Genomic DNA, 22,511 nt, shown 5'->3' with positions numbered 1-22,511 from the left:
GTAAAAATATTTTTCAACTTTTATACACAATTGAACAAAAGCATGTCCAGAATTATATACCCTTCTCAATAATCAATAGAAAACCCTTTATTGACTATTACAGCAATGAAACCCTTTGTCATGATCTCTTCTTGACAGATCGCTAGTGAACTACAGATGTGATAAGGAACTACAAATCCTGTCATGCACCACACACACACACCTGTTTGCGGAACTCTGATGATTACACGCACACAGCTGTAGCGCTTTATGGACTTATTACACGGACTACTACTTCACCACACAAACACTAGTTTAGGACAGAGTCATTGATGTTGACGTGATGTGTTGAGGTAATGTTTGTATGCTTGTCCTGATGTTTCTTTTCCACAGTCTTTTTATATAATTGATCCTGTTTAGTCGACTAATTTGACCGTTGCCTGTTTTTGACTATGCTCTTGAATTGTCCTTTTTGTACTAGCTTCATCTGTTTTTGATTTTGTTTACCTGCATGAATAATCTTAATAAACTGTAATTGTATCCTTACCGCTGTTGTCCCTTGCCTTGCTCCCCGCATGTGACACCCTTCACCCTTCACGTGACAGCTTTTCGCATGTCTCCTCTGGTATTTTTGCCCATTCATCTTTAGTGATGAGCTTCAACTCTTTCAGGTTGGAGGTACTCCTTGCCATCATCCTCATCTTTAGCTGCCTCCACAGATTCTCAATTGGATTTAAGTCAGGACTCTGGCTGGGCCACTGCAAAACATTAATGTATTCGTCTGCTCACCATTTCTTCATCAATTTTGCTGTGTGTTGGGTCGTTCTCATGTTGAAATGTTCATTTGTGCAAAACTTAATCCTTCTTTCACAAATTTTCCATTCTGATGAGCTATATAAGATGTCCCGTTTTCAAAATAAGAGTCCCACATGAATAGGAAATTTAATAAGCTTTGTTGAGCTTAGAAAATAGAGAAAACAATATATAGTGGTTAAGTTTGTATATAGTTTAGTTTGCATATTTGTATATGGTTTGTAATCTCACTCAAACAAATGCTGGAGAAGCATGCATATTAATGATCTCCTGAGTAATCCGAGTGTATGTGTTGTGTTCTGATTGGCCTGTTTTTTTACCAGGATTTTACACTCATGGGATTTACATGAGAACAAGGCAACAATGGTGTTTGAGACTCACAGTATGTCATTACCATCTACCGAACACTTATTATTTAGCCATGGCTAGGTATATCCAGTTTTACATTTTATGGCATCTTTAAAATAAAGTGACACTGGCCAGGTATATATGTGGTCTGTTTTTCTAGCTTGTCTGACACTCATTGGTGTTCAATAAATATCTCCATACTTTTACGCAGATAAAGTACCGTTGATGCATATTACACTGTGTCTGTCATTTCTGGCAAACTTATCTGACTTGCGGGCACAAGTTAAGCTCTTTTCAATAATTAATTGCTGGCATTAAAGATGAATGCGATTTGAGTCTCCACTTATCAGTAACTGAGCAGCTGGGCAGTTCTGCATTAAACACTAACGTTTCGCCATCACCCTATTTGGAAAAAAAACAAAAAAAAACGGAATCGATGGAAGAACACCTGAAGTTTTAGTTAAACTTTGTATAGAGTTCAGTGTATGTTCGTCACCTTACACAGATTCGTTGCTTAAGTATTCAAGAAGCGGGAGAAGGAGAGTTTCCTTCTCTCCTCACGACTCATCAGTTCGGGCAGATGATGGGGCATGACAGCCATAGAGAATGGGCGAAGCACACGTCCTTAAGGTCCCCTCCGCCCCGCTAATACTCTTTAAACAGAAATAGCCTGCGCTCTTCCCACTCTCTGCAGTGAGTCACCAGCGAACACTCCAGCGTGACATTGTGTTATCTATCCTAAGGAGAGACAAGCTATTGTTTTCTTCCTTACAGCAAGTTTCAGGGTAGAAAAGGTATTACATTTTTAAAGAAATTAATACTTTTGTTGAACAACGGCACATTAATACGATGTATAAGACGCTTCATTGTGGAAGAAAAAATATTTGTTTGCTTTTATTTACATTTAAACAAAAGTGGCATGTCCAGAATATTTTATACCCTTCTTAATAATCAATAAAAAAGCCTTTATTGGCTATAGCAGCAATGAAACACTTCCTGTAATTGCTGACCAGCCTTTGGCATGTCTTGACTGGAATTTTTGCCCATTCATCTTTAGAGATGAGCTCCAACTCTTTTAGGTTGGAGGGACTCCTTGCCATCACCCTTATGTTTAGTACCCTCCACAAATTCTCAATAAGATTTAAGTCAGGACTCTGGTTGGGCCACTGCAAAACATTAATGTTTTTGTCTGCTCACCATTTCTTCACCAATTTTGCTGTGTGTTTTGGATCGTTGTCATGTTGAAATGTCCACTTGTACCCAACTTAATCCGTCTTTCCCTTTAAACTGATAAGATTCTTTTGCAAATAACTCCAGAGCTGTCCCGTTTTCAAAATAAGAGTGCCACATGCATAGGAAATATAATATTTTCTAAGCCTGGTTGAACTTAGAAAATAGAGAAATTAATATGTAATTGTTGTAGTCTCACTCAAACAAACACTGCCGAAGGATGCACATCAATGATCTCATCGTTATCAACATAAAAGTTCCGATTACAGATTATATCTACATTGATTCTTGCCTTTCACATAATGTAAAACTGCACACAGCAGACTCGCACTTTACCAAATTTTATGTTAGAGAGAAGACAAGATTCAAAATTGTTATTTGTAAAAGATTTTGGGAAAAGAAAGATCAAAATCTTTATTTGAAGTTACATTTTTAGAAAAAAAAAATAATTGGAGGAACTTTTTGTGTTTAATGTTATAGGTCAGTGGAGATTATAGCCAGGAAAGCCAGAAGTATGGAATTGAACTCGGATCATTGCGAACACTAGTGCTATATGTCCATCCACTAACCACTAGACTATTTCCATGAATACATTTTCAGATTTGTAAAAATACAATTATTTAAATCCTTGAATTATATGAATCAGCCCAGGGGTGACACGATGGCGCAGTAGGTAGTGCTGTCGCCTCACAGCAAGAAGGTCGCTGATTCGAGCCTCGGCTGGGTCAGTTGGTGTTTCTGTGTGGAGTTTGCATGTTCTCCTCGCAATCGCGTGGGTTTCCTCCGGGTGCTCCGGTTTCCCCCTTAGTAACAGCAAGATATGCGGTACAGGTGAAATGGGTAGGCTAAATTGTCCGTAGTGTATGAGTGTGAATGAGTGTGTGTGGATGTTTCCCAGAGATGGGTTGCAGTTGGAAGGGCATCCGCTGCGTAAAAACATATGCTGGATAAGTTGGCGGTTCATTCCACTGTGGCAACCCCAGATTAATAAAGGGACTAAACTAAAAAGAAAATGAATTAATGAATCAGTCCGTAAATTGCTCATCACTTTCCAAATGTATTTTACTTATTGTTTTGCTGTTATTTTAAATATTAGGCGACACTATTTTGAGTATTGATAATAAGAAATTATTGCATATTTGCAAATTTTATTGGAAATTTCTGCCGGTGATTGCAATGACTACAAGAATTAAACCAATAATTAAAGTTCAACACAAATTACCAACTGCACTGTAAAGTTAAGACACTTTTATTTGCTTTAGTAAATGTTGCATGATTTCCCAGTACTGGATTGCGACTGGAAGGGCATCCGCTGCATAAAACATACTGCGGAATAGTTTGCCGTTCATTCTGCTTTGGCAACCTCAGAAATAGAGACTAATCTCAAGGAAAAAGAATGAATGAATGTTGTATGATTTGTTTAAAAACAACATTTCTACCAAAAATGTTACTTCTGAAAAGAAACTCCTAAAATAACAGTAATCCAATAAAGCCATCTGCAAAAATAACCGACTCCACTCTTTTTAGCACTTATTTGTCATTGCATGTCTTTAATAAATTCTGACAGTATTTTTTCATGCCAATAGAGGTTAAATCTGGCCTTAGTTGAGAACACAAGACTTCTTTGCCAACCCTAAACTTTTAAATGGCTAAAAGTTCAGCTGAAGCCAAAGTTGAGTCTTGTTATCTTTGTGCGCTTGAGCACCTCTCTGGATTCCATTGTGAAATTCTCAAGCTAATGGCTAATTTGTCGTTTAGCTAAGGCTTTTATCCGAATCAATTTATGGTACACTCATTGCAGAAGCATTTTGTGAGGTTAAGTGTCTTACCCCATGAAGCTTTGTAATTTTAAGTCGTCTTCTCAGCCCAGAGGCTTGACGAGATTGAATATTGCTGGCTGCAAATTAAACAGAAAATTTCATTCTTTAGAGAAACTTTAGGGTCTTAGTGCCTCTGTTTGTGTCTTGTGTGTGGTTTAGTACTTGTGACAGTGTGAGTGAAAAATAAAACAGTGGGACTATAGAATAAAATATGAAATGGGGAATTAGTATTGTGCAGATTGATGCCTTTTAATATGTACTAAAATTTCAAATCACTGATAATTTACCATTTCACACTGTGCATTTTACTTTTAGCATTTATTCTTTCATTCGTTTTCCTTTGGGTTAGTCCTTGTATTTATCAGGGCTCGCCACAGCGGAATGAACTGCCAACTTATCCTGCATATGTTTTACCCTTCCAGCTTCAACCCAGTACTTGGAAACACCCAGACACTTTTATATACACACACATACACTACGACTAGTTTTGTTTATTTAATTCACCTGTACTGCATGTCTTTGGTCTGTGTGGGAAACGGGAGCACCTGGAGGAAACCAACACAAACACGGGGAGAACATGCAAACTCCACTCAGAAATGCTAACTGATCCAGCCGGGACTCGAACCAGCGACCTTCTTGCTGCGAGGTGACAGTTCTAACCACTGAGCCTCCTTGTCATCCTTGTACCATTTAGTTTTTGTATTATATATATATATTTTTTTATTTTTGACAAACTGGTGTATATTTAGCTCAAACAGATGCAATCTCAGGTTGCGTCCCCTCTTGTAATTTCTCATTTATCGCTTGATTAGAAATCAGTTGGTGGGCCTTCACCTGTGCTGAATCTTTTTTTTTTCTCTGCTTTTGCTGTTCTTGACTGACAACTCCGCATCTCTGGAATGCTGGCATGAAGTTCATTCCAAGGGTAGAGTAACATTCATAATTTACACTCTCAGAACTTCTTTCAAACCTGAAAATTCTCTTATTAATTGATCACCCTCATGTCATTCAAATCCTGTTTGACCTTTTTTTCATCTATAAAATGTGTATATATATATATATTTATTGGCGTTGGCATTTCATGAAGAACCTTTACCATACATGGAAACTTTTCACTTCAACAAAAGTTACATTTAAAAAAAAGTAAAAAAAAAATTACTAGGGATGTCCAGATCTGATCACGTGATTGGAAATCGGGCCCGACCATGCAGTTTCAGACTTGATCAGAATTGAACATTATCTCCCAATCATGACTCGAATATATATGTAAATATAGTTAAAGTCAGAATTATTAGCCCACCTTTTATTTTTTTAATATATTTCATAAATGATGTTGAACAGATCAAGGAAATTTTCACAGTATGTCTGATAACATATTTTTTTCTGGAGAAAGTCTTATTTGTTTTATTTCGGCTAGAATAAAAGCAGTTTTTATAAACCCAGTTTAAAGTCAAAATGATTAGCCCCGTTAAGCAATTTTTTTTGACAGTCTACAAAACAAACCATCATTATACAATAATAAGCCTAATTGCCCTAACCTGCCTTGTTAACCTAGTAAAGCCTTTAAATGTCACCCCCCACCCCCCCTCCTAATTTGCTTGTGGTGTAGCAAATTAGCTGAAAGGAAATTGAAGATTCATTGGAACGGGGCTTCAAAAGAATCGACTCTTGTCGAATCCGAACAAACTAATTGTCCTGCGATCGTTCGAATGGTTGACTTCAATTACGGCTATTGCTATCAAAAATAAAACCCATTTATGTTTAAGCAGAGTAGCAAGGTTGAAGTTTAAGACATTAGATTCATAAACATGCACAGGCACCTTTTTTATACAAAATGAAACTTTATTGACTAATCTAACAGAAACTAACACCTAACACAAACACACATTCAAAGATAGAGTAAAGAAAGAAAAAGTGACAGTTTGAGAGAGTGTAATGATGGAAACACCTTAGATTTTTTTTAAGACCAAAAACAAGCGAACCAAAATTTATCAATCTAACCCTTCTATGGTCTCTTTAGGGTTTCATTTAGTTTACACCACATCAGTGATAGTCTGGAATTGTTACTTGTGTTCCTTTTGTGATGTGAAGAACTTCCTCTGTTGAGCGTGTGGCTAGCTGTTGAGAATGCAGGACAAAATGTTTACAGCAAAAGACCATTCTTGGTTTAATCTTGAAGACCGCCACTTGAAGATCATTCTCCATGTTCAGGCCTTTGTTTTTAATGTATGTGAGAACTGTAAAGGTGTAAAAATGTTTAACGTTGTGCCATAAAAATCAATCTGCTGCAACTATTACTGTGACATTAATCTAGTGAATAACCCCAGGGGTCACAACCCAATGGGAAAAAAAAATTGAAAGTCTTTATTTGCATGTTGTTTTTTTATGTAACTGTTAAATACTATTTTTATTTTCTGTAGGTTATGAAAAAATATGGTAATTCTTATATTGTTATTAAACTATTAGATTTTTTAAATCAAGCAATTTTACCAATCATTGTCTTGTGACTCACTAGGAGGTCCTAACCCACACTTTGGGAACCACTATTCTAGACCAATGTTAAAATGGTTTTGAACAACATGAGGGTAAGTTATGACAATTTGTTCTTTATGTATCAGCTTGTTATAGGAACAAGGCAAATTTTTTCATACCATTATCGTACACTCTGCCATATGCAGATCTGAATGTTGCTTTAAGAAAACTTCAGCATTACATCTTAAGCTTATGAAAATGCTGCATGGCTGGTGTGCAGTGAACTGGAAATGCATGCTCATTTTCACCCTCTATTGGGACACCTGGCGCTTGAACTCTGAGGACTCGACTATCATCTTTGTCAAAGCTGGAGGCGAGAATGGTTTTATGTGTACCGTACATGACCTCTCACTTTCTGTCAGGCCATTAGAGGGTGAGAAGGAGATTTCACAAGAGAATCACACCAATGAAAGATTTGCCATTGGAATATGTGAAAGACGTGATGTTCTGGTCAATAATGGTGAGAGATTTATTTTAAGTTTTTTTCTTTCTTTTTTTTTTGAGTTTCACAAAACTAGAGTAATATAAAAAAAGTATGTAAAATATAGTAAAAGTACGACCAACAGTTTCAGTCGACCTCATATGTTATCAATTACAGAAACACTACACACAGCATACATTTAGTCCTTACTTACTCTCATCTGTATCTTTAATCTTCACCAGCACATATAACCTCTGTTAGAAAGTAGCTCCGTCATTTAGCGATCAAAATAGTCCAGAAGGCGATGATAATCGTTAAACATGGCAGTTTGTTCATGTTTTAGGTTGCTCCTTTGTTTTTTCCAGCTTTTCCTTTGTTTTTTTACACGTCACTCTCGCGTTTGTTTATTTCTGAAAGGATCATATGTCAGAGGCATTCAGCACTTCATTTAGCACTTCACGCGCACATTATCATCAGCTCAAGAAATTTGTTATTTCAAATATAGATGAGCTTCGAGCACAAGAAAGCAAAACCGCTCACGCTTTAGACCAGTGGTGGGCAAACTCGGTCCTGGAGGGCCGGTGTCCTGCAAAGTTTAGCTACAACACTAATCAAACACACCTGAACCAGCTAATCAGTGTCTTCAAGATCACTATAAATCTAAAAGCAAGTGTGTTTGATTGATTAGTTGGAGCTAAGCTGTGCAGGACACCGGCCCTCCAGGACCGAGTTTGCCCACCCTTGCTTTAGACGGTCATGTAAACAACTACGGGGCACAGGGTAGATGCTTCTCTTCTTCTTGGCTTTATGGCTGTTCATCAAGACGATGACAAGGTTTGTTTGCGCTCGGGTTGACCATGGCTTGTTATTATATGTATATATTATTATGGTGTATTGTCTCTGCTGTGTATTTAAAAATGGCGCTTCCTTTGTTTTCATTTTTTTAGCTTGTGCATGAGCTAGTAATGTATCTCTGTAAAACCAATAGTTTTCAGCTATAGCTTGCTTTGTCTTTTTGTCCCCCTTTTGTTGTGCTATAGTTACCCTTTCAAAAGGGTACACAAAAGTGGTACCGTACGGTTTGATTTTTTTATACCTTTTGACAGTGGAAACGACCATAAAAGCGTACCGTACCACTCAGTTGAAATGGTAAGAATAGTCACTCTGGGGGCCCCAAAATGGGCCCATTGTCCTAACGCTCCACCACCCCCTATTAAAGACTCTTCTCCCAACCCTGTTCCTGGAGGCACACCAACCATACATATTTTGGATATCACCCTTGTCTGATCAATTCATTTCTGGTTTTGGAGTCTCTACTAATGTTCTGATAAGCTGATTTAGGTGTGTTTTGATTAGGGAGAGGTTGAAAATGTGTATTGTTGGTGTGCCTTCAGGAACAGGGTTGGGAAACACTGCTTCTATTTCCCATTGTGGAACTTTGAAACATTTAACATCTTTATCATAAAATAATAAACATAAACCTAAATATCCATTTGGAGTCCACTAAATGCTTTCATCATTGACTTCACTTTACTTTAGCTTTTGGCCCCACCCATACTTGTCACAGCTATGGCAAGCTGGCCAATCACAGGTCATTGCCATGTGTAGGTACATTTTTTACATGTTTGAGTGAGGGTGTGCGATGGCTACACGAGACTCTACCACATACACTCGACGCAGAAGAATAAAATGCCCTTAAGGAGTATTGGGAGTTAGGTTTATGCTATATAATTTCAATAGGTGGTTTCGAGTGTTTTTAAGTGGTTGCAGTGGACTTTTGAGATGGTGTTCACTAATTTTTAATAAAAGTTCAATCCAAATATTTTTTTTTCTCTCTTGAAAGTATCTTTATACCTAAAATGTAATGATTAAAGTCTGCTTCAGAAGCATGTCTGAATTTGGGTTTTTATCCCCAATTTCAGTTTTTAACATGTGGAATAAAAGCCATATTTTGCCTGCTCTGACAGTATTGAATTGCAATTGAATAATTGCTTTCATGATCTGAGCAGCACTAAAATGTCTGTGTAAATACCCAAAAGCCACTTTAGATGTGTTTTCTGTCTTCTCTGTAATACAAATTTTATATGTTTTCACCAAATTTAATTAGCCTTTTGACAATGGTGATAGGTCTGCACTGCACCTGCTTAAGGGGGTAGTTCACCCAAAATGAATATTCTGTCATCATTAACTCACACCATTTAAACTTTTATCAGATCCTTTCTACTGTTAAGCACAAAAGAAGAATGAAAAATTCTGAAAACTTGTGATCATTGACATGCATAGTATTTGTTTTTCCTACTATGGAAGTCAATGGTTAAATGGTTTTAGCTTTCTTCTTCTTGTGTTCTATAGAAAAAAGAAATGTATAAATGTTTAGAACCACTTGAGGGTGAGTACATTTTAATTTTTAGATGAACTAACCTTTTAGAATTCAGTTTATAGGCATTGTGCGCTGACCACTTCAGTCATGAGTATCAAAGTATACAGTTGTAATTGTTGTGTTGTTTTTATTGTAACAGTCTGACCTCTAAATGCCAACTCAGAAGCACTTCTGTGTAAATAGGCTTAAGTATCCACAAGGTCAACATGCAATTATAATATGAATATCTGTATATATGTTTAATGCTAAATAATGAATTCTCAGACGGTGGTGAAGTGTTTGGCCAGCCCTCGAAACCCATATAGTGCACCTCAGGGTGCTTGTTCTTCGCTCTCTTCACCTTAATGCACATCACCTTTGCCCTCTATTTAATGGTGTACTCTTACAGAAATGACAAGGTCAGAGTGGCTGTGTTCTTTTGGTATTTGTGAGAGAAGTTTCAGCGAGCGGTCACGTTGCCAGCTCTCTCTCGAGCCGGTAATCACGCTTACATCAGAGCTGCAGAATGAAAGGGCTTTATTGTGCTCCGCTGAATCCGCTGAATGAGCGTGGAGCAGAGAAGAGGACTTGTACTGCGAAAAGATTGGGAAGCTTTTTATCAGTCTGCCCTGGGACACATGAATTCCAGACGACTGTATATTTGAACCGGCAAAGCCATTTAAGCATGTGCTCACCTCACTTGTGAAAGACAACATGAAATCAGAACTTATCGAATGAAATGTCTTTGGTCATGTTGTGCATGATTCATGATGTAACTATAGAGGGTAAAATTGTATTAAAATCAACACAAAATGGCATTTTAATTTGTAATACGATGAGTATCAAAATGGAACAGGATATTAAAAGATAAGCTAAATATGTAGGATGAGACTGGATTTTATACATCAAGAATTGATAGGTTTGTTAAAAGTGTGCTTTTTGTTAAGTATGATTTGGACCTCCATAAGGGCAAACAAAGAGGCAGTTACAGTATTTGTTTTCATATTATTACAAATTTTTAATTATTGTGGGAAGTCTTTAAAATAATCAGTAACTCAATTTTGCATGAGTCACAATAAGACCAGGAACCAATTTGTTGATGATATAAGTTTAATCCAGTTTATTTACTCAAATCCTGCATATGAAGAACTCCCTATATTAAAGAATATGCTGCACTTTAAATTGTGTTCTAATTGTTGACTTCAAGGATCTGGGTTGTGAACAAAAAAGCGGTTGGATCCAAATATAGTAGGAGCAGAAGAACTGAAGTCACAAGTCTGATGTAACACCTTTGTACCCACAAGCACTTCACATGCCTTCAGTGTTATGTTTAGTGCACTCAAAGTCACTGTGGATGATGGCAAATATTGATAATGGATGCTCACTACTGTAGCGGAAGAAGTATTTCTACCAAAAATCTTTGGTACAGGTTTTTATACAGTGGTTTCCATGATCTCTGTGTAAATGACATGTATTAGAGGATTTGACATTTCTTTAGGTACAATCTCATATAGTTGAAGTCAGAATTATTAGACCCCCTTTGAATGTTTTCCCCTTTTTAAATATTTCCCAAATGATGTTAACAGAGCAAGGACATTTTCACAGTATGTCTGATATTATTTTTTCATCCGGAGAAAGTATTATTTGTTTTATTTCGGGTAGAATAAAAGAAGTTTAAACATTTAAAAAAAAATCCATTTTAAGATTAAATTTATTAGCCCCTTTAAGCTATATTTTTTCCGATACAGAACAAACCAATCGTTATAACTTGCCCAATTACCCTAACATGCCTAGGTAACCTAATTAACCCAGTTGAGCTTTTAAATGTCACTTTAAGCTGTATAGAAGTGTCTTAAAAATATCTGGTCAAATATAATTTACTGTCATCATGGCAAAGGTAAAATAAATCAGTTATTGGGAATGAGTTATTATAACTATTATGTGTAGAAATGTGTTGAAAAAAATATTCTCCGTTAAACAGAAATTGGGGAAAAAATAAACAGGGGCGCTAATAATTCAGGGGCTAATAAGTCTGATTTCAATTGTACATTACTCTGCAAAACTGTGTTTTACATTTGTTGTTTTAGTGAGGGCATAATGACAATTATTTATTATTTCTCATACTGATTATTAAAATAAAAGCAAAAAATACAGGTTCTAGTTGGATTTTTTTTTGGGTCTAATTGTTTAAGATATATGAAAGAAAAAGTTAGAGAAAGATGAAAGAATGAATAAAAATACTGGAGGTTCTGTCTTGGTTTGATCAGCATTTCTGCCAGAGCTGATTGTCAAAGCTGAAAAGTACAGACTGGTTTTAATTCGTTATATAATTCCTACTAGTAAGAACCTAATTTGTGATAGCTTTATTTTTCAGCATGCTGATAATCCCAAACACACTTCTAATGAAATGAAAATCATGTTTAATAAGAAAAAGCTAATGAAACAAAAACAGCCATGAAATGGCCTCCACAGAGTCCAAACCTGAATATTATATACAGTATAGATAGGCAATATAAGATTCACCTGGAAAGAAAAAGAAAAATAGAACATGCTAAATCTAAGGAAGAACTTTCAAGTATTCTTAAACTTAAATGGCACATACTATCAAAAAGACTCAACAAAAAAGTTCAAGCTGTTGCTTGATGCCGAAGAGGTAACGTATACAGATTTTTGATGCCAGTCTTTTGATTCCAAAAGTCCTTTTGTTCTGAATATTGTTTTCATATTTTTAATATTTCTGTTTGTATATTAAAGGTATAGTTTACCCAAAAGTATTGACCCTACACTTGCTCCATATTAGATGGATAGATTTGTGCAAAAGTCTTAAGACTGATTTATACTACTTATCCTGCGAAGGCTGGTCAGCGCAGCTTTTGCGCGGTGACATGACCCTCGCCTTGGTTGACGCAGATGCTGATGCTGACTCCGAAGCTTACGCGCACATCTAAAAAAAAATGTTACTACACGTCGCAACAAGGCGTAGCACAAACTCTGTGATTGTTCGGCTTGGTAGCAGAGACGAGTGTGGACAGTATTGAGAGCCTTGAGCTTGAGTCCGATGGAGCAAGTACAAGAGTCTCGTGAAGGAGCTCCAGATGAAAACGTCTGTTTTGTGTTTACCTTATGATTAGATCTGCGCGTCCGCTGGTTCCCACCAGTTCCCACCGGTTCCCACCGGTTCCCACCGGTTCCCGGGTTTTAGCTACTCGTACATTAAAGTTGCATTCAGAAAAAAAAATTATACCTGCAATGAAACTCGACACAGAGAAGTATAAATGACTCGATCCTGGAGGGCCGCTGTCATGCATAGTTTAGCTTCAACTTCTCTCAATACACCTGCTTGAATGTTTCTAGTATACCTAGAAAGAGCCTATTAGCTTGTTCAAGTGTGTTTAATTAGGGTTGGAACTAAAATATGCAGGACACTGGCCCTCCAGGAATAAGTTTGGGCACCTCTGCTTTAAGCTCACAAAGCTGGTGGCCTAAGACTTTTGCACAGTGCTGTATATGGTATGGACAAAACAAAAAGTCTCTAATTTTATATTACGGTGTCGCAAAATACATTGTCTGCAGTAATATTTTTCGTAATTTATGTGAGTGCAGAATCACACACCATTACAGGGATGAAGACAGAAACATTGAGAAAGTTGTAATCTTGAAAGTACAATGTGGACATTTTGCATTTAGTGATATTTTTTATTTAAATTTTGATTTTAGACCTGTAATCATACAAAGTCTTGAAAATTGCTGTGTACTTTATTCATTTTTCATCAAACATTTGCCCTGAAGCTCTAAATAAAAAGAGAAATATGATCACAAAGAAATGAGTCCTTTATATATGGTCAGTTATATAAACTACTACCTGATGGAATTGACAGAAATGGTCCTATATTGTGAAATGGTATACATATACTATATGTCATTATGAGAGCATGAGATTTTTGTCATATTGCCCAGGCCTTTTCTACTCACAGCTATATTTTATGCTGCGCCAGTCCAAGGGAACTGTACATCTTGTTTTAACAGGTGCTATTAAAGCAGAGAGCAAGTGTGGGAAAAACAGAGTTAAACGCCGGCCGTATAAAGAGTGATTAAATGGCCGAGCAGTTTGACATCCGCGCTGTTGTGCAGCCAGTGATTCTTGGCAGGGCACAAAGCTCACCAATCACTGGGTATTATTAGCCGCAGCATTCCAACAGCACCATGCACTTCGTCTTCCCATTTCCCTCCTCATCCAGCCATTTATCTCCCTGCAAAGGCACATCTGCATTAAATCACAGCAGAAAAGCAGCCCTGAATGTCTGCTGTGTCGAGCTTCCAGGTACAACAGACCCAACACTTTCCCGCCGTCCCTGTCATATCAGCTCAAATGTAGTCTGCGAACACAGATAAAAGAGAACTTTCTACATTATGCTGACTTTTTTAAATAACACACCTCTGCGACGGAAAGCTGAAACTGTATTAGGAGTTAGCCTAACTGTTTTAAACCCATAACCTGAAGGTATAAAAGAAAATATGATTCATTTCTGCTCAACGTGAACCCGAATGGCTCGCAAGTTCAAAGATCTCCTGTATCTGCGCATGGATTTCTTGATGTCTTTTTTTGCACATGATGATTCAATTTCGCACGGCTGGGGAATCGTGGTCATTCGTAATCTAATAAGACGAAGACCACCATCGGCAGGAATGCATGCAAAATAAATGCAGCTATCATGTCAGGCTTGTTCTCTCATGCTAAGGTAGAAAAGTCACCCTTTTCTCATTAGCTTTTTGTTTATATAGCAAGTTCAATAGCTGCGATGTACAGTGTTGGAGGAGCACATGTGCTTTGGCTTCACGTTTGGCAGTCGGCCTGTTCTGCTTTAGCCACACATTGTACGGTAATGTAGGTATGGGAATAGATCAACGAGGCTTTGTGTAGTCATGACCCCTGGTGCTTTATGTCAAGTCCTGGTTCTGGTTTGATTTTGGCGTATTCAGTGTTGCAATGCCCATGAAGGGAGTCTGTGTTGTGTGTTATTGTAGGGAGATCCCTGAGGTCCTTTTTGCAATTATAGGTAAAGGAAGTTTCACTGGCTTGCACGTCATGCTGAGGGAAATTGTGAATATGTAACAAAAGTTCCTGAAAACTGCCATACCGTGTCACAACTTCAGGATGTTCTATTCAGTATGTACTGTGTTTAAGGGTGCTTTCACACCTACACTTTTGTTTCGGAACTTGTCTCGTTTGCCCAGTTAGCGCGGTTCGTTTGGCATATGTAAACTGGGCAATCGCGCTCTGTTCCGCGCCAAAGTAATCGCTCCGAGATCGATTGAATGAGGTGGTCTCGGCTCGATTGAATTGAACCCTGGAGCGGTTCGATTTCAGTGAGAAAGCGATCTGATCCCAGCGCGGTTATATCACAGTGTTTTATGGATATGTAATAGGATTACGGCTATATGAAGAGAGAATTATGAGTAGGGCGGGAAGTTTCGCGAGTCTCCGGATGCCCGCAAATGAGTGATGACCTCCGGGTAATCTTGCGTCTCCCTCCCGGTCCTTATATAGGCATCGTCGCGCACCCTTCTCACCCCTCCCCACCGCGTCTCTCTTCAGACACGCCGCGCGCGCACTCTGTCAATCACCACCAAACCACACCTCTCCTGACAGCTTAGCGGGACGCTGCAAAATAAACCCTGACACTCTGACCAATGTGAGGAGAGTTTACTCGCACGTAACTTGTTTTAGCTCTTTTGGTCCGTTTAGAAACTTTGCAATGTGAAAGTGAACCGCTCCAAGAACAAAGAGCAACAATGTAACAGTTGTAATCTCTGTTTCGGAACAACTGAATCGATTCACAGGTGTGAAAGCACCCTAAGTGTTGACTGTTGGTATAGAGCAATTAGTTTGTCATGGGGGTCAGTCCATGAAAAGCATCCCAAAAGAGGGGCCGGAGAGATAAAACTTGCAATATAAGTGATGACACAACAGCAATATAAGAGCCCATATGCTGTATTTTTGCTCTTTAAGACACCCATGTTGGCTTTTTCTACATTAAAATTGTAATATTCAGTATTTTGAAACTATGTAATGTCACTGCATTGTACAGTGTGGCTTTTTTTACAATCATATTCAAATGTTGTGTTTCAAAGCACAACAAATTCAGTGTATAGCCAAAGAGCATAGAATCAACCAAAGAGGCGACACTCTAGTGCAATTTGGGAAACAGCCACTAGATAGTGCGGCGGCCATTTTGGAATGAAAAATCCAATAGAACAACAGCATATTAAAAGTCTGTAAATTAAACTATTAAAAGTGCTGATGATTGTTATGGTAAGTGTTGTATTGTCGTTATTTAGGTTGTATCTCAGCTTTAATGCGCTTTTTAAATAAATAAATAAATAAATAAATGAATTACAAAGCAGCTGCTTGCCATCACGACAGCAATAAGATCCAATGGATAGCCGATCGTTTTCACTCCAAAATGGCGGAATTCGGGGCTGTTGCCGGGTGCTGCGGTTGCAATGAGGCGTTCTATCGAGTGTCGCCTCTTGGTCATTCTAAGCTCTTTGGTATAGCTCAAGTAGGCTTCTTCTACATTAAAACGCATTTAAAAATGTTATGTTTTAAACTGGATAACAATTAGGGATGCAACGATTATAGATTTTGTTTGTATGATTATAGTCTGAAAAATAATCGTGGTTTCAGGGTTTCCACCTTTATTATGCATGCATTAAATTCAAAACACTACTAGTTTAGAAAATCACAAGAGAACTGCTTACAGTATGATTTAAAGTGTTGTTTATTGCTCAGTACCCAAATACAGCACAAAATATTAATAAAAAAGCAAACAATAGTCCATTTCTCTCTCGAAATAAATTAAAATGTTCTTGATTTAAATATGATTGATAATTTTACAATTGAAATAAATGACAGAACAATTAATAAATGTATATAAGAATAAATAAAAAATAGTATTTGTCTAATGTTAATTAAAGCTATGTATTAGCTAAGAATTTAATTGAACTGTTGTTATTATCTGCATTCATTCATACGTAATCATTTTAATCATTTGTCTAACATAACTTTTGTTTACATTGTACTGATAGCCACGCCCAACTATCACCACTACAATGTAAGATCATTTCTATTGCTTGCAAGCCGTGCGCGCACTACTCCCAATATGCGCACACCTCCATCAGAAAATATTGAACTTGCGTGCGGAAAAGACGCAATATGTGAACGGCCTGCTGCTATAGTTAATCCAGGCTTCAGCTGCAGCTCGTGCTGTATTGAACAGACGCACGCCACTTCATAACTATATCAGATGCTTTTCGACTGAACTAAATTTATTTTTTATGTCTTGGTTGCACTATTTGGAGGGCTGGTACAAATTGCCTCGGGGATCGAGTTCGGCCCACGGGCCGCCAATTGAATAACCCTGGTATAGAGTTTTTTTTTTTTTTTTAAGAACTGCATTATTAATGAAGAGAGCAACTTGAATCTTGACATGGTGTACAGTTGAGGTATACCTCAAGCTAAATCAAAGAATGAACTGGTGTGATGTAATTTTGAGCAAAATCAGGTAAACATAAAGTTAGTTTCAAGAGTTTTGTGTAACCTTGCAGTAAAATGGACTTTCCTGTAGATGTGTCAATTATTCAATAAAACAATATTGAATATGTTTTTATAATGAACATGCATGATATTGTTATCATAATTCAAAATACACTGTATATTTATTTATTTTTTGAACTTGTTAAGAATATTCATCATATTGTTGTAATGTCAATGGTTGTTTATCCAGAGTGTCCGCAGAGTCTTAAAGTTGTAAAAAGTCTTAAATTCACTGAAATATTCTAGTGTGTTAAATAATTTAAAACGGGTCTTAATTTTCCTATGTCCAAGTAAAGCTACTCAATCGGGCTGACACCTAATCACCAATAATCCATCCCAAAACATTTTATTTATATTTTAGTTTTTTTTTAATCGCAAAGTAGGATTGCACGATAATAGAATTCAATACCAATCAATTAGAGCTGTAAACCTAAACTAGTCTCACGGTTCGGTTCGGTTACGATTATCATGCCATCGATTCGGTTTAATTCGATATTTCAGTGCATCACGGTGCATTGACGGTGCTTTTCATACACAGTTTTATATTTTCTTCAAAGCAGCAGTTCTTGTATTAAAATGTATAAATAAATATTTATATTTATATATTCTTTGTAATACAATTTTGTCATTTAATACAAACAGTCAAATATATAAACTGTAACTTTAAACAAATCGAGCATTAAGCAAATAATATAAACAAATATAAATATCCAGCTCAATTTCTGATCCTGGGCGACGCAGTGGCGAAGTGGGTAGCACGTTCGCCTCACAGCAAGAACGTCGCTGGGTCGCTGGTTCGATCCTCGGCTCAGTTGGCGTTTCTGTGTGGAGTTTGCATGTTCTTCCTGCATTCGCGTGGGTTTCCTCCGGGTACTGTTTCCCCCACAGTCCAAAAACATGTGGTACAGGTGAATTGGGTAGGCTAAATTGTTCGTAGTGTGTGTGTATGTGTAGATGTTTCCCAGAGATGGGTTGCGGCTGGAAGGGCATCCGCTGCGTAAAAACTTGCTGGATAAGTTAACGGTTCATTTGGCTGTGGCGACCCCAGATTAATAAAGGGACTAAGCAGACAAGAAAATGAATGAATGAAATTCTGATCCTTGTCTAGTTCTCTTACACCTCTTTGATTGGTCACATCCTCTACAAAAACAGTTGCGATTGGTTCTTGCGCGATGCGCTCTTCACAGATGAGTGACAATAAGCGGCAGGCGGCAGCGGCGATCACAGCTGATGTATGATAGACCCGGTGGAGAAAACTCTGCAGACACGCGCTCGTTTCTTTATCCAGAAGTAACACTGTAAAACAGCCGAGAGGAGAAGAAAAGCCATGCCAGCAGGTCAAATGTGCCACTGTGTGTGTGTGTGTGAGAGAGAGAGAGAAATGGACTACTTTCATTCTCTTGATCTCAGTGAAATAGGGGCTTTTGTTGTTTATGTCAATGAAAAACTGATCCAGCAAACACACACAGTGAAATTGTGCACAGTTTATCAGTTTTAAGTAGTTAGAGCGCTGTAAATACTTGCGATCGCCTCCCTCACGATAGAGCGCATATGAGGTAAATTACGTCAGTTATAACCGGTTATGATTATTACTTAACCGATACCGAATTGTCCGCGTCTGCATCACGGTGCACCGAAGAAACGATAAATTTTGACACCCCTACAATCAATACTGTCCATTTCCCGCTGACATTTGAGCGCTACTGAGCATGTTATTAAACAGAGCTGATTTGCCATTGTGTTCACGTGCTCAACAGAAATGACTGAGATTGACCGCGAAGGTCATCAGTTCACCAAACTCGCCCCTGTTTGCTGAGTGTAACCACAGATACTGGGACATTGGAGCATTTTAAAGCCACGATTCATCAGCGGATCGCTCATGTGTCAGTTTATACACAAACCAGCTGATCAACGTGACTTTGAAACACTTCAGTGTCCCTGTATCTGTGGTTACACTGAGTAAATAGCAGTGAGTTCGGTGAACTGATGACCTTCACAGCCAATCACAGTGATTTGTGTTGAGCATGTGAACACAATGGCAAATCAGCGCTGTTTAAGAACGTGCTCAAATGTCAGCACTCCTCCTGGGTGACAGAGCTCCTCACCCTATCTATAAGGGTGCGCCCTGCCACCCTGTGAAGGAAACTCATTTCGGAAGCTTGTATCCCACCTCTGGAAGAATTTTGACCAGATCCCAAGGAAGGCTGAAGACATTGAGACAGAGTGGTCCATGTACTCTGACTCAATTGTTGACACAGCCATGAGAAGCTGTGGCCATAAGGTCTGTGGTGCTTGTTGACCTCGACTGGGGATGTTGTCGGACAGTGGAAGGAATACTTTGAGGATCTCCTTAACCCCACTGACATGTCTTTTATTGAGGAAGCAGAGACTGGGGTTACTGGGGTGGACTTGCCCATCACCCAAGCTGAGGTAGTTTGCAAGCTCCGCAGTGGCAAAGCATCAAGGTGGATGAAATTCACCTTGTGTATCTTAGTTCTCTGGATATTGTGGAGCTGTCTTGACCAGAAATTAAAGAGAATTATTTTTAATATTAAATTCCCCATTACATTGTGTTTTTATTAATGTCCATTTTTAAATCTACCCCTCACAATAACATAAACACAGTAATTATTGTTGTACAGTGTCATAAGAATTATTTTAGATTGATGTGTGTTTGGTCAAGTATCAACAGCTGTACCTCTTCTAGACTTTTAACTCCTTTGACTATGGCACAGGTGTCAATTCCAGTTCCTGGAGGGCCGCAGCTCTGCACAGTTTAGTCTCAACCCTAAATAAACACACTGATCAAACTAATTGAGTCCTTCAGGCTTGTTTGAAACCTACAGGTAGGCGTGTTGGAGCGGGGTTGGAACTAAACTCTGCAGAGCTGCGGCCCTCCAGGAACTGGATTTGACACCTGTGGACTATAGGATCATCTCACAATTAACACACGACTATGGGATCACCTCACTGGAGTAATTTCAAACACTAGACTGAAGTTTTGAAGTGAGTTTGGAGTAAAAACATGTTTTTACAGATGCTAATTTTACATGATTACAGATTTAACAGCTGCACAGAACTGCAGTTATCATGAGAAGCATCGAGATTAACATAGAAACATTATCTAAATTTAATGAACAACTGAATTAATTGTCTGCGGTTATGTTTGAGATTTTTGTGTAGCTTGCAAGTAAAACTACAGCTCTGTGTAGTAAATTCTTCTCTGTCAGAAAGCACATGCTGGAGTTTTATTATAGAACTGGCTTTACTGACAAAATGCACATGAAAATAGTCTCCGGCCTGAGTGCCAGTCTGCCAGTTTCCTCTTCAGACCTGGAACTTTACTACCTGTTCCCTCTCATCTTAATTATCTGTCTCAGTCTTAATGGATTCCGACCATAGATCCTGATGTACCAGACCCTTTTGTGCTCGTTTCACCATGGCCTCTTCTCTTTCATTGTTTAAAACTCACATCTTTGCAACCCACATGAGCCTCAAGGACACTGAGGCCTGAATGGATTTTCAAAAGTATAATTATGCTTCATAGAGTTCTTGTAATAATCACAACTAATTGTGTCACTGGAGAAAACCTAATAACCCAATTTAAAGGTTTAGATTTGACTCCACAAGTGTACAGATAAATCAGTCTGTACTGGTAGAATTGGATCAATTGTTACTCTAGTCATACCATGTTCTTGCTACAAATATGGATTTTACGCAATGAGAGATTCACATGAAGAGCAAGGCAAGTTCTGTGATCATTGCTTTATTATAATAATTAAAATAAAAAAACTTTTTAAAATGCTTTTATCATGTTCATTCTATCTGTCTCAACCTAGCATGAGATTGAAAAAGAGTGTGAGAAAGATCCTTCCTTCACCAGTACAGCTCTTAAAATTAAAAGGATCTCTTTCATCTTTGACGCTGTTTTGTTTTTGGGCAGCGGAACTGTGTAATAACATTGTGTCACATTATGCCATTGCAATATCCCATTTTTTACACTTTATTTTAAACAATATTCAATATTTATCATTACTAATAAATAGAGGTGACTTTCACTTTTAAAAGGGCAGCCACTCGTGATTTTGTGCTGTTAAACTGAACGCCAAAAGACATCCCAAAATAAACCAGTTCAGTTTTATAACTATTATTGACCTTTGAGTGCATTTCACTTTTTTGTAGTTTATCAGAAATTTAAGATAAAGCTTGTTGAATACTCAATATATCTGTTTGGGGTATATATACAATCCATAGCAGTAAATTATCAGACCTGTTTTTCATTCAGGGTTAACTCGTATAGCTGAACTTATCAATGTGGATGCTTTTTTATAGTAACTAATCTTGTTTTGCTTGATCACTTTCCAGACTGATTTGTTTTATGACGCATGATGAGATATGAACTATTATCTAGCAAACATTGTCTCTGGAAGGAAAGGAATGTATAGGATGCTTGAGAATAGCTGTCATACGCACTTAATGTCAACATTCATAAAGTTTGATCATCTTTCTTTTCATAATAGTGTAACTTCTTGTCTCCCAAGTAATAGGTTATGATAGTTTAACTTAGTTTTGCAATGCCAGCATCAAGAAATCAGCATGGAAGATGACTGACTAATATAATGAGGCTCAAAGACTCATAATGAGTCCAAAAATATGACTTTAGAATCCAGAAACCTGGAAAGAAGATATGCATTTCCATGTTTTGGTGTATTTTAAGCCTTTCAATTTGTTAAGCAGAGATAGGAAGCGACGGGGAATGAACAGGATCAGGAAAGGACCTCAAGCCAAAGCTATGAACTCGGGTCAGCCGAAACACTGCTGCGTGATATGTCAGAGCACTGTGTAAAATCTACCATACATATATAGAAGATTGTACATTATTTCTAGGGCACTAATCATATTCTAGGGCACTAAATAAGTGCATTTGTGCATGAGAGAACACCATTATAAAGTTCATGCATGTTTTTTTTTTTAATATGAATGTATTTTTATCAGCTGAGAACTTGTGAAGAGCTGATGAAATGTGTAAAGGAGCCAAAACAGCTCCAGGAATTTTTCAGTCACGCACACAAGCAAAGATTTGCTGCTACAAGGAGATGCATTTTTTGTTCCTGCATTGAACTGTAATGGGCAACTTCATGACTGGTTTTAATGATTAACAGCCAATCAGGCATGGGCCGGTATAAGATTCTGACAATATACTAGCTTTTCTAAACCGTGGTAAACCTTGAAACCTGTCGTTGTCCCATGCCTGCAGCCAATGCAGATGATTGTAAAACCAGATAATCAGCCTGGCTGATTTATTGCTCTTTAACACAGACCAGCAAGAGGCTCAATCACATTTCTGAGATTTATCCATTTATACAGCGCTTCATTTTTGAGACCCATTTTACTTTTGCGGTTTTCTTCAAA

The 22,511-nt window shown here is 37.8% G+C and overlaps 1 protein-coding gene across 3 annotated transcripts in view; it reads left to right on the top strand.

Moving 5' to 3' along the window:
- The window catches only part of ctnnal1 (catenin (cadherin-associated protein), alpha-like 1), a 124,780-nt gene that overhangs the window by 27,988 nt on the left and 74,281 nt on the right, over positions 1-22,511 (top strand). The gene's annotated exons all lie outside the window — the stretch shown is intronic.

Source organism: Danio rerio, chromosome 19, assembly GCF_052040795.2.
Source record: "Danio rerio strain M-AB ecotype USA chromosome 19, GRCz13ab, whole genome shotgun sequence".
NCBI lineage: Eukaryota > Metazoa > Chordata > Actinopteri > Cypriniformes > Danionidae > Danio > Danio rerio.
Note: the sequence above shows the minus strand (reverse complement) of the source record. Positions and strands in the feature narration are given on the sequence as shown.